This window comes from Python bivittatus, unplaced genomic scaffold, assembly GCF_059951505.1.
Source record: "Python bivittatus isolate LINGU-HERP-01145 unplaced genomic scaffold, Pbiv_v1 ctg000590_np1212, whole genome shotgun sequence".
Classification (NCBI taxonomy): Eukaryota; Metazoa; Chordata; class Lepidosauria; order Squamata; family Pythonidae; genus Python; species Python bivittatus.
This window is the reverse complement of record NW_028277086.1, coordinates 13,964,692-13,979,438: the sequence shown is the minus strand read 5'-3', so window position 1 is coordinate 13,979,438 and position 14,747 is coordinate 13,964,692. Positions and strand designations below refer to the sequence as shown.

The 14,747-nt window shown below is 39.7% G+C and overlaps 1 long non-coding RNA gene across 1 annotated transcript in view; it reads right to left on the bottom strand.

Annotated features, from left to right (window-relative positions):
• LOC112540099 (uncharacterized) overlaps positions 1 to 14,747 on the bottom strand; it is a 44,110-nt gene that overhangs the window by 19,974 nt on the left and 9,389 nt on the right. The window contains exon 3 of the long non-coding RNA XR_015797567.1: positions 8,259 to 8,327. This is a non-coding gene — a long non-coding RNA (uncharacterized LOC112540099). The remainder of the gene's footprint in view (positions 1 to 8,258; positions 8,328 to 14,747) is intronic.

Here is a 14,747-nt window from a genome sequence, read left to right as displayed (position 1 = left end):
GGATAATGAAAGCCAACAGCTGTATCACGTACAAAACGTTTGTAACAGGCCTCTAGATCAGTGCTTCTCAACTTTGGCAACTTTAAGATGTGTGGACTTCAACTCTCAGAATTCCCCAGCCAGCATGAAGCCTCCATGAACTTCATGGAGTTGAAGTCCACACATCCTAAAGTTGCCAAGGTTGAGAAGCACTGATCTAGATGATGCAGCTCTTGAAACAAAATCAAAGGTGAAGAATGTGGGATGGATGTTGACTCAGGGTCTGAACTACCCATAATTAGCAAAGAGACATTCAGTCACGTATTCTCACAGGGGAATATGTTGTTGAGGACATTGTTTTTCTCTGTGACTGAAATGGAAAGAAAGTCGATCTTGTTGGAAGCTGCAATGTGGATGAGTACCATGGCTCTTTCCAAGGGAAGTGTCCAATTATTGTTACAGAAAGGGAACTAAAAACATGTTAGGAAGGAACTGGTTCTTATCAGTAGGAACCAGTATCTAAGAGGTGCATACTGGTCAGCTAACAGAAATAAATTAACAGATTTTTAAAAGGGTTCTCTGAAGAACTGGCAGCACATAAGGAGAAGCCATTGTCATTCCTCTTGGATACATTCATTGCGCCAATTCACATGGAAGCCAGAAATGTACCTTTGTCACACACAGAAAAAATTAAGAGCTTGAAAATCTTATTAAGCAAGTTCTTTCTTTCTTTGTATATTTAAATGATATGGCTGCCCATTTTACACGATATAACCCCAGGGACAAAACAACCGAATTTAAATAATGTATTTAAAAAACACAAACCCCACCCCCAATTAAAGACCATCATATGCCAACCAGGCACCATAACAACTGCACAGCGACTGCACATGTGCTGGGCTCAAGTGACATCCTGGCCCAAGGCCTGGGTGAACAGCTAGGTCTTCCCGGCCTTCTAGAAGGCCAAGAGGGTAGGGGCCCTCCAGATCTCAGGGGGAGGCTATTCCATGAGGCAGCCACTGCTACAGAGAAGACATACCTCCTACATCCCACCAGATGACAATGTTTAATGGAGGGAGCCTGGAGCACACCCACTTTGTCAGATCTGGTGGGATGGGCAGATACCCTCAGAGAGAGGCAGGCCTGTAAATAACCTGATCCTGTGCCATTCAAGGCTTTAAAAGTGATAACCAGCACCTTGATTTGCACCTGGAAGGTAACTGATTCACAGTTCACAGCTCACACAGCAGCAGTGTAACATGGACAAACCTTAGAGTACCCAGAACTGACCAGCTCAAGCTTTTGGGTGGTCTTCAAGAGCAGCCCGTGTAGAGCAGCCCATCTAGAGCAGCCCATTGCAGTAGTCCAATTGGGAAGTGACTAAGGAATGAGTGACCATGAGCCTGGCCTGCCAGTCTAAGAATGGGTCCAACTGATGCCCAAAAGTAAAAGCTCCCCTAGTCATGGCTGCCACCTGTGAGTCCAGGAGGACTCCCAAATTGCACACCAGCTCTGTCCAGGGGATCAGGAGTTAGAGATGACAGATCTCTAGATCCAGGGGGACCCAAAACCTAAAGCCACTCTGTCTTGCTAGGGTTGCCATAGCCAGTTCTTCCCATCCAGACCCCCTTAGCTTCCAGGCAATGGGGAAGCACCTGGGCAACATCACTCGTCTGGCTTGGAATCGTCTGGCCTGGAACACAACTATCATCCGCATACTAGTTCTTAAACCAGTTTCAGAGACCAAGTGAGTTATTTTTTTTTGGTAGTAATTTTATTAAAGTTTATAATTACAACAGTAAAAACTAATACAAACTGAAAAAAGATAAAAGTATTAAAAAGAGTAGAAGGTGCAGAAAAGAAAGGGGAAAAAAGAAAAAATAGAAAGAAAAAGAAAAGAAAAAGAATATAGTAAAGAAAAAGAAAATAAATATATAAAGAAGTGACTTCCCACCTTCATCACAAGTATAAACAATTTTAATAACTTATCACCTCCTCTTAAAATACAACAAATGATCTCTTCTTCCCATATCCCATCTCTTATCTATAAGCAGATCTATCAAACATCATCATTTCAGTCCTGATGTCAGCAAATGTCCATTAAGGGTTACCAGAAATAACAATATAGCTATTTTAACCTTGATCAAATAAACCAACTTTACATTCCTATCTTTTACTTCTAACAATCTTAATCTTTAGTTGATTCAAATAATGTCGTAGATTTCTTTTCATTTTTTCTTTGTCCCTTCTCACAAGATTCTTCAAAACTTTAAGAAACCTCTTTTGTAAATCCAACATAGGAAAATTATCCAGGTCACTTTCTTGGTTTATTGTTTGTATATCCCTTTTAATTATTAAGACATCAGCCAGTTTCTTCTGTATGTCCAGTGTAACATCTTTTTCCATGTCATTCTTCTAGCCTGTCATTTGTAAATCTATTTTCAACTCAGTCTCGATCTTGTAGGTAGAACTTGTTCCTCTTCCATAGCATCTTTTAGACACAGTCTTTCTGTAGAGGAAGATGTCTCCGTTGAGACTATTAAAATTAACTTCTGAGTCCATTGTTTAAAAATATCCTTCAATATGTCCAATGTTAGAATATTTTGCTTCATTCTATAATTGTAAATTGAGATTGTGTTCTTCTGCTTGAATTGTAATCTTTAGTTCCTTCTGGTTCCCTCTAGTGCCCAACCTTCAAAGTCTCATCCTATCTTTTTTTTTTTAAGAGAATTGAAACCAAAACCATTTTCCCATGGGAAGGATTCTTACGATTAATTCCAAAATCTTATTTCAAATCCATCAGGACCCTTAGTCCATTTGTAACATTCTAAAATCAAAGTTCTAATCACCCTTTTGCTGTTTATTCCCCCCTCCCACCAAAAATTTAAGTCCTTAAACTTGTAGTTAAACTTTCTTTTGCTAAGGATTGAAGGAAAGTCATCCAGTGCTGTCCAACTTGTCAATCCAAAGGTTTCTAATAGCTAAAAAGCAATTAACAAACAATTTCCAAAAATTATTAGAGAAGGAAGTATGCAAACTTAGCATCCTTTCAAAGGCACTGACCATGGTTTGAGCAAGATGGCTATTCCCTCATCTCCCAGAGCTCTAAACCCATTGGAGACCACTATCTTGCAGTCTCCTCATGAGAAGCAGCTGTCTGGAGCACTTGTAGGCAATCTCAAGTCCTCTCCTTGTCCAGAGAGGAATTATCAAAGAGCCGAGCTATTCACCAGCTCTTCATTCTGCTGCAGTAGTTGGCTCTGCTTTTCAGAGTCATCTTCAGTCAGCCATTTCTTACTCCATAAGCCCAGAGACCAAGTGAGTTGCATGAAAATGTTGACTATACACTGCCCAGAGTGTACTGGAGTTGGGCGGCCAATACATTTAAAATAATAATAATTAATAATCATAATAATATATTGTCTCTGCAAAGAAGCTGAAGAAACAGTGGACCACCTAGTTAACTACTGCAAGAAGATCACACAGATCGATTACAAACAACAGCATAACAAAGTAGCAACAATGGTGCATTGGAATATCTGCAAGAAGTACCATTTGCCTGCAAGCAAGAACTGACAGACCACAAAATAGACAAAGTAATAGAAAATGAAGGAGCTAAAGTGCTCTGAGACTTTAGAATTCAAACACACAAGCATCTTCTGCACAACACCCCAAATGTAACAATTGTTGATAAGACAGACAAAAAAAGTGGGCATAGTAGACATTGCAGTACCTGGAGACAGCAGAATAGAAGGGAAAGAACTGAAGAAAATCACAAAATATAAAGTTCTACAAATAGAAGTAGAATGACTGTGGCAAAAGAAAGCAAAGATAGTACCAATAGTAATAGACACCTTGGTGCAATTCCAAAACATCTGGAGCACCACTTGAAGACCTTCAGCATTGACAAAATCACAGTCAGTTGCAAAAGGCAGCTTTTCTCGGAACACCTTACATCCTGTGATGATACCTTTAACACCATCAAACTACAATATCTGCCTATCCCAGATCCTTGGGAAGGACTCAATAGGTGGACAAAAATGCCAAACCCAGTCTAAACATCTGGCTGACTGTGCAACCAACCATAATATGTTACATATTATATAGTACTAAAACCTAATGGAAAAGTGAGGCTGTGTGAAGATTGCAAATGCACTGTCATCGGGAGAAAGCCTTTGTTAAATGTGATCTAGAGGAAGCATAACAGCAACTGACTGTTGATGATACTACAGTAGATGTCCAAACTTTCATTGCCCATCATGGTGTGGAATATCCATAGTCCCTGGAATATTGAAACACTTTATGGAGACTCTACTTTCTGGAATCTCAGCTGTTCTCCAAATTTTGGTGATGTCCTGATTATAGAATCAATAGTAGAGGAACTTGCTATTAGAGTTAAGGAAGTTATGTACTGGTTTGACAAATCTGGTATTCATTTTTTAAAAAAGAGAAGTAGGAATTATTAACTTCTGATGCTGTGCATACGATGGGAAAAAAATCCTACTATGATCAGTTATGCTACTCATTACAGTGTGAGCTGGTCTTAATCACAGATTAATGGACGGCTCAGAAGCATCAATTGCTTGCTATTCTAAGAGCTTGTCTTCCACGGAATGGAATTATGCTCAAATTATCTAAAAAGCTCTTGCTATTAACATGGAGGCTAAAAGTTCCAACTATCTTTATGGCCATACTTTCAAAATTCATACTGACTACAAATCTTTTTTGGAGAATCTTCTCTAATACCAAGCCCCTACACCATTAAAATCACCTTGCATGTAGTGCTCAAATTTCTTATGCTACTGATTACATATGTGTGTACAAGGCAGGATGCGCATTAACCAATGCGTGGGCACCTGCCACATCAAATGCTAGATTTCATAGTGCAACCACCAGCAGAACTCTTGAAGCTGGAGGGCCATCCAGACCACCACTTCAGGCTTGTCAAACTGCAAGATTGACTGCTTTGGATGCAAAACTAGCTTGTGTTTTAAAGTCAGTGTGAAAAAGTTGACCAACTGACAAGTTACCAGAAGAATTTAAGCTATTCATAAACTTCCAAGATGAGATGTTTTCCCAAAAAGGGTATCTCCTGTGGGGAAAATGTGACATTATTACAGAAAGTTATTAAATTACTCTAACTGCATTGCATCCTAGATCCTAGAATCATTTGCATGAAAGTTTTTGATATAAATTATGTCTAGTAGCCAAGAATTGACTTGGACATTGAAAAATGCTGGGCTATTTGACATATCCTCCAAGGGCTCCTATGTTCCCCTGGAAAATTACCAAGAATATTTGATTGAGATTCCTTATTGATTTTGCTGGACAATTTCAAGGAATGAACTTCCTAACTGTGAAAGACTTTCCTTCAAAACACCTGGAAGTGATTTTAATGTCCTCACAACTATCTATAGTGATTGCAGCACTGCACTGATCATTTGCAGCCCATGACACAATAATCTCAGATAATGGGCCTCTATTCATATCAAAGGAGCTTAAGGGTTTATCATCTGAGCCATCACAATTGCCCCTGTCATCTCCAAGAGAATGGCCAAACACTTTTTAAAAAATTTTGAAAGTTTTTAAACTAGAGTAGGACTCTTCCTGTATGGGTTCAGTGCAACTTCAAATCAAATTGAATTAAATCAAATCTTTATTATTACGCCTGTAGACCAGAAGTGGCACAACATCTCTATAGCTTCTTTGCTGTTTTCTTCTTCATTTCTACTTTTAAAAAGATGCAAGAGCAAAAATATATTGCATTTTTAATTGAATACTGAATATTGAAGTGGCTTGAATCAAATCAACTTGCCCTCAAATCTGTAATGTAAATGAAATCAAGGCTGAATTGCACCAGTCTGTTAACTCCCTCATGCCTAGCCAGATGAGAATTGTCTCCACTAACCTCTCCAAGATTTTACATAAGACTAGGACTCTTTCTACATTTGAAGCAAAAGAGCTCTTCCACTGAAGTTTAGATCTTCCAAATTTGCTGGGGTTAAGATCCATGTATTTCCAAAAAAGAGCTGTGTTTTTATTTAAGAACTCATGAGAAAAATATTTGTGGCATGGGACTAGGAAAAAAAAATCTGAAAGGGATACACAAATATAGAGTTTATGTCAATATTGTAGGCTTGTTAAACTCGCGGTCTTATTTCATCAACATAATTAGATTGCTCTTTTCATAATATTCACTGTGGGTTCCTTTGAATAATAACTGGTAATCTTTCTTTGTATATTTTTAGAAGCCCTGTTTAAATATTTGTAACACAAACCATCATAATCATTGCTCTTATTATTACTCAATTTGTATTCACTTTTCATAAAAACATCCAAGGGCAGAATATAATATTAAAACAAAATAAATTATAACATTGATAGAACACAATAGTCCAATAAAGCAGCATTGGGCATCACACAACCTATAAGCCCTAGATAGTCTGCATTGTTTCTATCTCTGGAACCCCCTATTCCAAGATTGTGCTGAAGAAATTTGGCGGCATATATTTTTATTATTTTTAACAAAATGAACATTAATCACTCTTCAAAATCACTGCTCCCTAAAATAAAAAAGGGGAAAAAATCAGCCCTGCCCCCCTCCAATGACATTGCTGTATGACCAGCCTACTCCTTGCATCCCTAAATTATAAAATATAGTATGCTCCAAAATGTAGAAAAGGTTGCTTATCTATGCAACAAAACACAAGTAAAAGTATTCCTGGCTTGTTACTGGTCTCAAGCTTAGATTATGTTAGCATTTTCATCACCTGTAGCAGCCATTGTGGGGATGATGGTGAACATATCTTATTACAAAGAATAATGACCAAGTGTGACTAAACTTTGCTCAAGTCAAGGAACTCAATGTTTGTGTCCCTAAACCTGTTGAAGAACGCTCCCATTTAGAAAACAGACATGAGCAAATACCATAAAACGTGGTAGTTGCTAAAAAATTACAGGAGGCTGACTCACTCTGTTTTATGTTGTGCTCCAATTAAAACACTATAATTTGGCTGAGTTATAGCCATCTCAGTGGTTACCGTTTAGCCTGATGGTTTGTTTTGATGCAGCAGCGAAAGTTTACCCCAATTGCATGCAACCCCTACTCACGCCTAAAGGGCCATGTCATCACAACATTGATTTCTTTGCGCAATGATTCACACAGCTGACTAACTCCAGTGTCTGTCTAGATCACAGATTCATCCTCGGTGTCGCTACTGTTGATACTGAAGATTTTAAGGAAACAAGTGATGATCCCTAGTCTGGAACTATTTCATATATGTTTGGGTCAGTTTTATAGCTTATTGACAACCTTCCCCCGTTCAGAGCCCCCAACATTGTACAAATGTTGATCTACTATTCCCATCATTCCTGCTGACCACAATAAATGGGGGTGATGGGAACTGTTTTGATAAATCTGGAAGATGCTATCACATCTAGTTGCAAAAATCTAGATTCTATACCAAAAATCCCAGGTCTTTGCTGTCATGCAAAGGTCATCTGGATTTTATAGCCCAGGTATAGCAGCCAGAAGCCCATGACAATCTGGCCATAGCCACACTATCACATGTTCAGTGCTTCCTCCTTGGAGTTTAGCAGCTCGTATGATTGCTATTTGTATTATGAATGCTCTTACACCATTTCACCTGTCAAACGCAAACCACCTTAGAAGCAAGGTTTCTTTGTTGTACCACAGGATAGCTGTTTTTTTCCTCAATCACATAATGACATCTTAATGTACTTTCTATACTGCTTCTTGGATATTTCTTGCTCAGTAAATTTTGGATGCTGCATCTGAAAGCATCCCCCCCCACACACACACACACACAAAAATACGTTTTTTGTTTGCTCATCATTTGAAAACACCATCATTCAACTTCCATTTCCTGGTATGTAAATTCATTGAGAGAGATTTTGTTGTTGTTAAGTCCTTGCCTTCATTTTCAAACTCTCTGGAGTTAATTCACCAATCTGGCATGGCAGAAGGCCATTTTTCTTCTCTTTTCTCCCTTGACCAAGTGAAGAATTAGCCTATCATTCCAGTCCTATTTCTCTTCCACCACCACCACCCCAGATGTATTTTGCTTACAGCAGGCTAATGATTGTTCAGGTGCGGTGGGAGAAAATAAATAGAAATTATTAGCTTTCCATTCCTTTCAGTGGAGGATTGTGTGGTTGTCTCCTCACTCATTCCCCCATGAGTGATTGATCAAATTTGTACTCCACCACAATCACAAAGACTATTGGCAGATTAATACAATGCATGTTTTATCACTTACCTTTTTTGCCCTCCTGCAGACATCCAAAGTAACTACTACATGTGCAGTTTGTAGGCATGTGTAGATAAACTAGGAGAGAAAGAAGGAGGGTGGAAGGATGTTTAAATAAAGATTGTGAGTTGGAAACTATGGGAACAGATGCAGACTTCAGGCAAATTTATTTAGCCTCCAGCAAGTCCCATCAAATTTTAATTACATTGTGCCAAAATTTTATATATAGTTTTCTTTGTAATTTGTTTTTAACTTCTTTTTCATGTAGTGGAACGTAGAGATATTCCTCTCTTTAATATAACAGGCATGTATTATACAAGTATGGTAAGGCTCAGGATCCTCCAGATATTGCTGAACTAAAATTCCCAACATGTCTTACCACTGAAGATACCTGGGACTGCTGAAAGTTGTAATGCAGCAAGATCTGGAGGACCTCAGTTTCCTAGCCCTCATACACATACACACACCAGGAATAGACTCACTTCTGAGAGAAGAGAGGCTGCCCAGAGTGCTAATCAAAGTATTTTTGGCTCCAATTTGAGGCTGGAGGATAGCTTGAAGCCTTCCTCCAAACTACCATGGTGCCAGAAGAAGTCAAAAAGAGAGCAGCAAATCTAAAGTAATGGCAGAGCACAACATGAAGAATCCTGCCTTCACTTTGGTGCCTTCTGGATGGGAATAAATTCTAAAGAAAAATGGCTCCCAACAGGATCAAGGAATTTGAACAACGCCACTAGTCAATGACATGGCAAAGTTTCAGAAATATTTTAATGCAACTCTAGCTATCCTTACCTGAGTAATATTTTAATAGAGGATTAAACAAAGGGGATAAATTCCAGTGGGTTTCCATCATGGCATCCACATCTATTGGATTTGATTTGATCCTCTCAAAGCAAAAAAGTTATAGTCCAAAGAGGATGGGAGACAAGATATAACCCAATGCAACAACTCTTGGAGTGGAATCCTTCTGTACCCCTGGATAAAAACATTATTAAGCGAAGGCTAAAGACTCATTCCAAACTATACAAATCTCAAATCCCATATATTGTTTCAGCACCTTGGAATGCTACCACAGAGGATCAAGATAATCTCTTCCAAAGGGCCCCGTCGCTACAAAATAAGTCATTAATGATCCTGAGAATGACAGTAAGCCATTTGCTGTGCTGTGGTAGGTATCCCATTGCCCACACAGGATGAGAAAGTCTCTGCGGGTTGTTACTCATAGTGGTTGCAATGAATACTCCTTGGAGGGGAACACACACACATCTTCGAGACATTCTTTCTGGGGCTGAAAACAGTCTTCTTATTTATGAAGAATGCAGGCGAGCGGACAGTCTGTGGAGCCACAGATGGTCACTCTTGCTGTAAGGCAGTGTTTCTCAACCTCAGCAGCTTTCAGATGGGTGGACTTCAACTCCCAGAATTCCCCAGCCAGCATGGCTGGCTGGGGAATTCTGGGATTGAAGTCCACTCATCTGAAAGCTGCTGAGATTGAGAAACACTACTATAAGGTAACAAAGTCCATCTCTGGTGAATATCAGCACCCTACAGAAATTGGTTTACCATGCTAACATGGAAGTGTTATACTGGGCTGACATATGCAGGCATTGCTTTGGAAAGACTGAGGAAAAGATCCAAACCCCATCTATACATCCTCTTTAATGAGACATGCTTAGCAATAGCTTTTGTGTTAGATGCATAGCAGAATATAGAGAAATAGTTTGGATGTTCTATACTTGCATCCAAAGACTTAGAGCGAAGATTAAAAGCAAACTATTCAGTCACAGAAACTGGGGATCTCAGTCATGCCAGACTTTATTTCCAGGTTCTTTGAGAGAAACCATGTCAGTTTAGATGGAGGTCCTGGATTAGAATCAGGAATGGAAAGACATAAGAGCTGCTACCTCTGTGTAACCACTGAGGTTACACCTTGAAGTAGCAGCTGGGCAACATTTGGTCTCTCTGCTCCTGAAATTGTTCTACCTAGCCTAGTCATTAGTTTTGTGCATCAAGAAGAAAACTATTGAAACTGAGATTTTGTATGGGTCACTACAGTATTTATAGCTCTTAGCTTCTGACTCCATTTATTCTCGTTACTTTGATTTCCAGGCTTGATCTTCTGTTATGATTGGAGGGTGGACCTCTGGCCTGCGATATCTAGCTTCTGCTTGGCAGTTGTTTTATTTAATTAACTATTTATTTATTTAGTAAAGTTACACGGCCACCCATCTCAGGTACATGACTGTGCAGCTAACGGTTAAAAACAGAATAAAAACAGTAAAAAAAACCCAAGAAGTTTTTAAAAAACAAAAATAACATAACAGCCAAAAACTCAGTTAACACAATCAAGGCCAAGAAACAGACTCACCCATACCATCAGGGCCCCAGGCTTGATGGCAAGACCACATTTTCAATGCCTTGCAAAAGGTCAGTAGGGCCAGGGCAAATCTAATCTCTGGGAGAATGATGTTCCAGCGGGCAAGTGCCATGGCAGAAAAGGCTCTTCTTCTCTTGGGCCCTGCCAGTTGGCAGTCCCTTTTGGGTGGGACTCGGAACATGCTTCTCCTACAAGATCTCACAGGATGGGTAGACACCATTGGGGAGAGAACATCCTGTACGTTTATAGCCTACCTCAAAGTTATATTGGTATACCCAGGGTTTCTCAACCTTGGCAACTTTAAGACGTGTGGACTTCAACATGCTGGCTGGGGAATTCTGGGAGTTGAAGTCCACACGTCTTAAAGTTGCCAAGGTTGAGAAACACTGGGTATAACCCTGCTAGGGGTTTAGGGAACATATACGGTCATCAGCTATGAGGAAAATATTTGTGGCTATAGGATATACAGTACAGACGTCTTGCTTACTCACAGTTCAGTGCCACAGTGTACAACCTCAATCACAGCAGAAAGTATCTTCAGGCATCCTGCCTTTAAAGGCATAAGAAATACTGCCCTTAAAGCTTGCGATTATCCTATGAATCACTTAGCTATGTTGCTTCATGGCTGTAGAGAGTCGGGGCTGGCAATGGCTACTTGAATGAGACCAAACTCTGTATGGACTAATTATACACATCATCATCATTGGGTTGTCTGCAGCAAGCCAAGATTTCATCAGAATGAAACCCTTTCGAAATTCTGCCCTTTACTTACTTGTATGTGATGTTGCAATTCAGGTACACAAGGAGCAGAGTTTGTGTTGTGACATCACAATACATATTTTCCACTTACCCCCTTTGCTCTCCTGCAGACATGTCCTCATTTCACCTCTTTCTTGTGTACCAGCATGTCAATCATGTGCCTATCCCTGCTGTTAATTTAGTGCTGCCTCCCTCCTTCTCTTCCTTTGCTGCCTAGGATGATGTGACCAGCCTTCTAGAGTGGTTGGCAAGCTTTCACAGAGAGGATACCAACTAGCAGATTTTTTCCAAGCTAATAAATAGAAACAAAAGAAATAAATGGGGCAGAATGTTTGGATCAGCACTTGTGGCCAGTAGACATGCTGAACTACTGTAACTCTGCTTCTACAACTTGTGATTTCCGGATGTGTTGGGACAACCCTTAGAATGACAGCTGAGAATTCATGGTCTTCAAGACAGCAGGTCTGAGAAGACTGAATTATGACTGACCTAGTCATATAAAAATTTGACTGTGCTTGATTCTGCGTTGGTTCAGTCATTGTGAGGCTTCTCCTAGGATTGCAACTAGTCAGCCTTGGCTGATTTCAGAAGACCAAGCAGTGTTGAAAATATGTTGCACTGTAAAGGCAAAGGATGTCTCTTTTGAGTCAAGCTTGTCTCTTAGGGATTTCATAGATACACCTATGAAGCTTTCTTGGTTGAAAATACACAAGTGGTTTGTTTTGTTCTGGATTTTTATTTTTTTTTGTTAACTTCCCAATCCAGCCAAGGAGAAGGCTCCTACTATTTCCTGGTGGTCCTCCCATCCAAATATGAAGCAGGCCTCATCCCACTTCACCTTTTTCAGATCAGTCTAGGTGAACTAGGGGCTGCCAGCTAGGTGGTGTTTCATTCTTACTTCCCCTCAGCTCCCTGAGTTGGTAATCCATCTTGAGCATACAGTATGCCATTAGTTTCCTCTGAGAGGCCCCAAAATGGAACATGTAGCCCCTGACAGCAAAAAGATCTAAAGTAAAGAAGGAATCCTTTTCTGAACTCAAATATCCCCGAATATTTTGTATGACAATTCAAACTGCACATCTGGATCTGTACCACTGTTGCTAAGTCCAGGAAGTCTAGTATGAATTTCCATTTCATGGTGTAAGTCATCTACTAAACCTACTTTTGTCCCAAAACATGACCTAAACCCAGGCTGAAACAGATCCTGATATATGCTTTATCCAAACAAATTTAGAGTTGAGATACTCCATCTATTCTAGGCTCTTATGCATAAAACCCTGATTTGGGAATTGTTGGCAACTATCTAAGTTTCTGAGTCAGACAAGGGTGTTTATGCATCAACATCCCTTGTTATTTAGGGAAGTTCATATGATCTTGTGAGGTAAGGTTAAACAGAGATAGTGTTCAAACAGGACAAGCAACTGAGGCCATGGAAATTTCTGAAGGTTTACTTTGCTTCCAAGTGGAAGTACCTCTTTGAAGATGCTTTATGAAACAATGTGTTCCTCTTCTGAAGAGTGAAGCAAACCTGTTCCTGGGTTTTGCTACACATCACACCAGTGACCTCCTCTGCCATTGAAGAACCAGAAAAAGCTAATGGAGGGACATGGAGCATCTCAGTGGGACAGAGTTGCCACTGAGGCAAATTGGGACTGCTTCTCACAGGTCAATAAGAAGCATTTCAAACTGTTGCCCCCACAGGGGGAAAAAAACCTTGTTGGGTAGGAATAATGAGAACCCAAGCCCCAAAAGCTTACACACTCCAGGTTTGGGGAAGGCTGGCTGGCTGGCTGGCTTCCCCAATCATAAACAGATACATAAATAATATCAATCATCATCAGCTTCATTCATTTATTGACCCCACCACCACCACCAATCACTTCCATGTCATTATAAATTCATCTGGATATGAACTGCTCAAAGTGACATTGGCATTTGCTCCTAATCTTTCCCCGTCTCAGTGAACCATTCCAAAAACAGCTATGACAGGAAACTCAATGTTCAATTTTCTTAAGACAACATGCACTCCAGAAGGAATTGCATAAATGTTTACAAAAATTAAGCAGGAAATACTTTCCCAGGGTAGCTCTTGTCTTTAGAGTTTTATCGGGTCATGAAAGCTAAGATTTATTTTAAGCTAGAAGTTAACAGCTCTCCTCTCATTTCCTGTCTTCTAACAGAGTCACAAGGCACATTTTGGAAATTCAAGTGGGACATATTTACATTAACTTAGATGCAAGTTTATATTCTTGCTTTCTGATAGTAACAAGTTCTTTCTTACTATTTGTTGATACAATGCTAAATAGACCTTGAGTTGAGCTGCACCATTATTCTACATATAATGATATTCTGCCCAAAACGTATGACAAATTTTGAGTTATGCACCTACACGGCAACCCTGTAAAATACTCATGTTAGAATTGATGGAAGGATGGCTTTCAGCTGGCTCTCATATATTACGGATAATATGGCTTAAATCTTCACTAACTTTCCCTGTGGATTTGAGGGGGACTCTAAGTCACCCCAACTAAGACTGGAAACACCCCTCTGTTCACAAGTTTTCTTTGCAATTTGAAAATAATCCCAACTATCTGAAATAGTCCCATATTCTTGATTTAAAAACATTACCCTGCATTGGAGGCTCTGGATATCTTAGGGGCAGATGGCATGCCACAAGACACATACTAAGAAAGGGCAAACGAATCAATTGTTATTTTTCTCCATTTTTCATTTTTGTTCAAGTTTCTCATTTATGCCGACGTCTGCGCATTTTGATGCACGTATCAAAGGTATTTTTGTTTGCAGTTGTGCCTGGCAAACCTGATGTTTTTTGTTTTTGCAAACTATTTGCTATGCTATAGTGCACGCTTCCATATATATGCACGTTTTTTCCTACAGTCTTTCCCTACTGCATTTGTATGTGGTAAATTTCACTGTAAAAATTGGAGAACTGCAAATTTCAAATAATGAAGAAGCTTGGGATTATATAACGGTTCAAAAAGGCAGAAATGCCCGTGGTTGCATGGAAAATGCGGGCTAAATGAATATTCTCCCTCATCCCTGATTAATGATGTGCCATCAAGTTGGTGACAACTCTGAGCAACCACATGGATAGACTTTTTGAATCATCAATCACTTATAATTTGTGTGTGTGTGTTTCTATAAAATACAGGAGCGGTTTACCATTGCTTTCTCCTGCACAGTATTAAATGATGCTTTTGCCATTGTCACTGAAGTATCTTCTGCCTCCAGCATCTTCCTACATCACTACTATATCAATATAGGTGCCTCCTTGCTTTAGGTGGGCGGCTGCGATGATCTTCACACCTTGGCCAACGCTACTGGGAGCATATTCTCTTTGT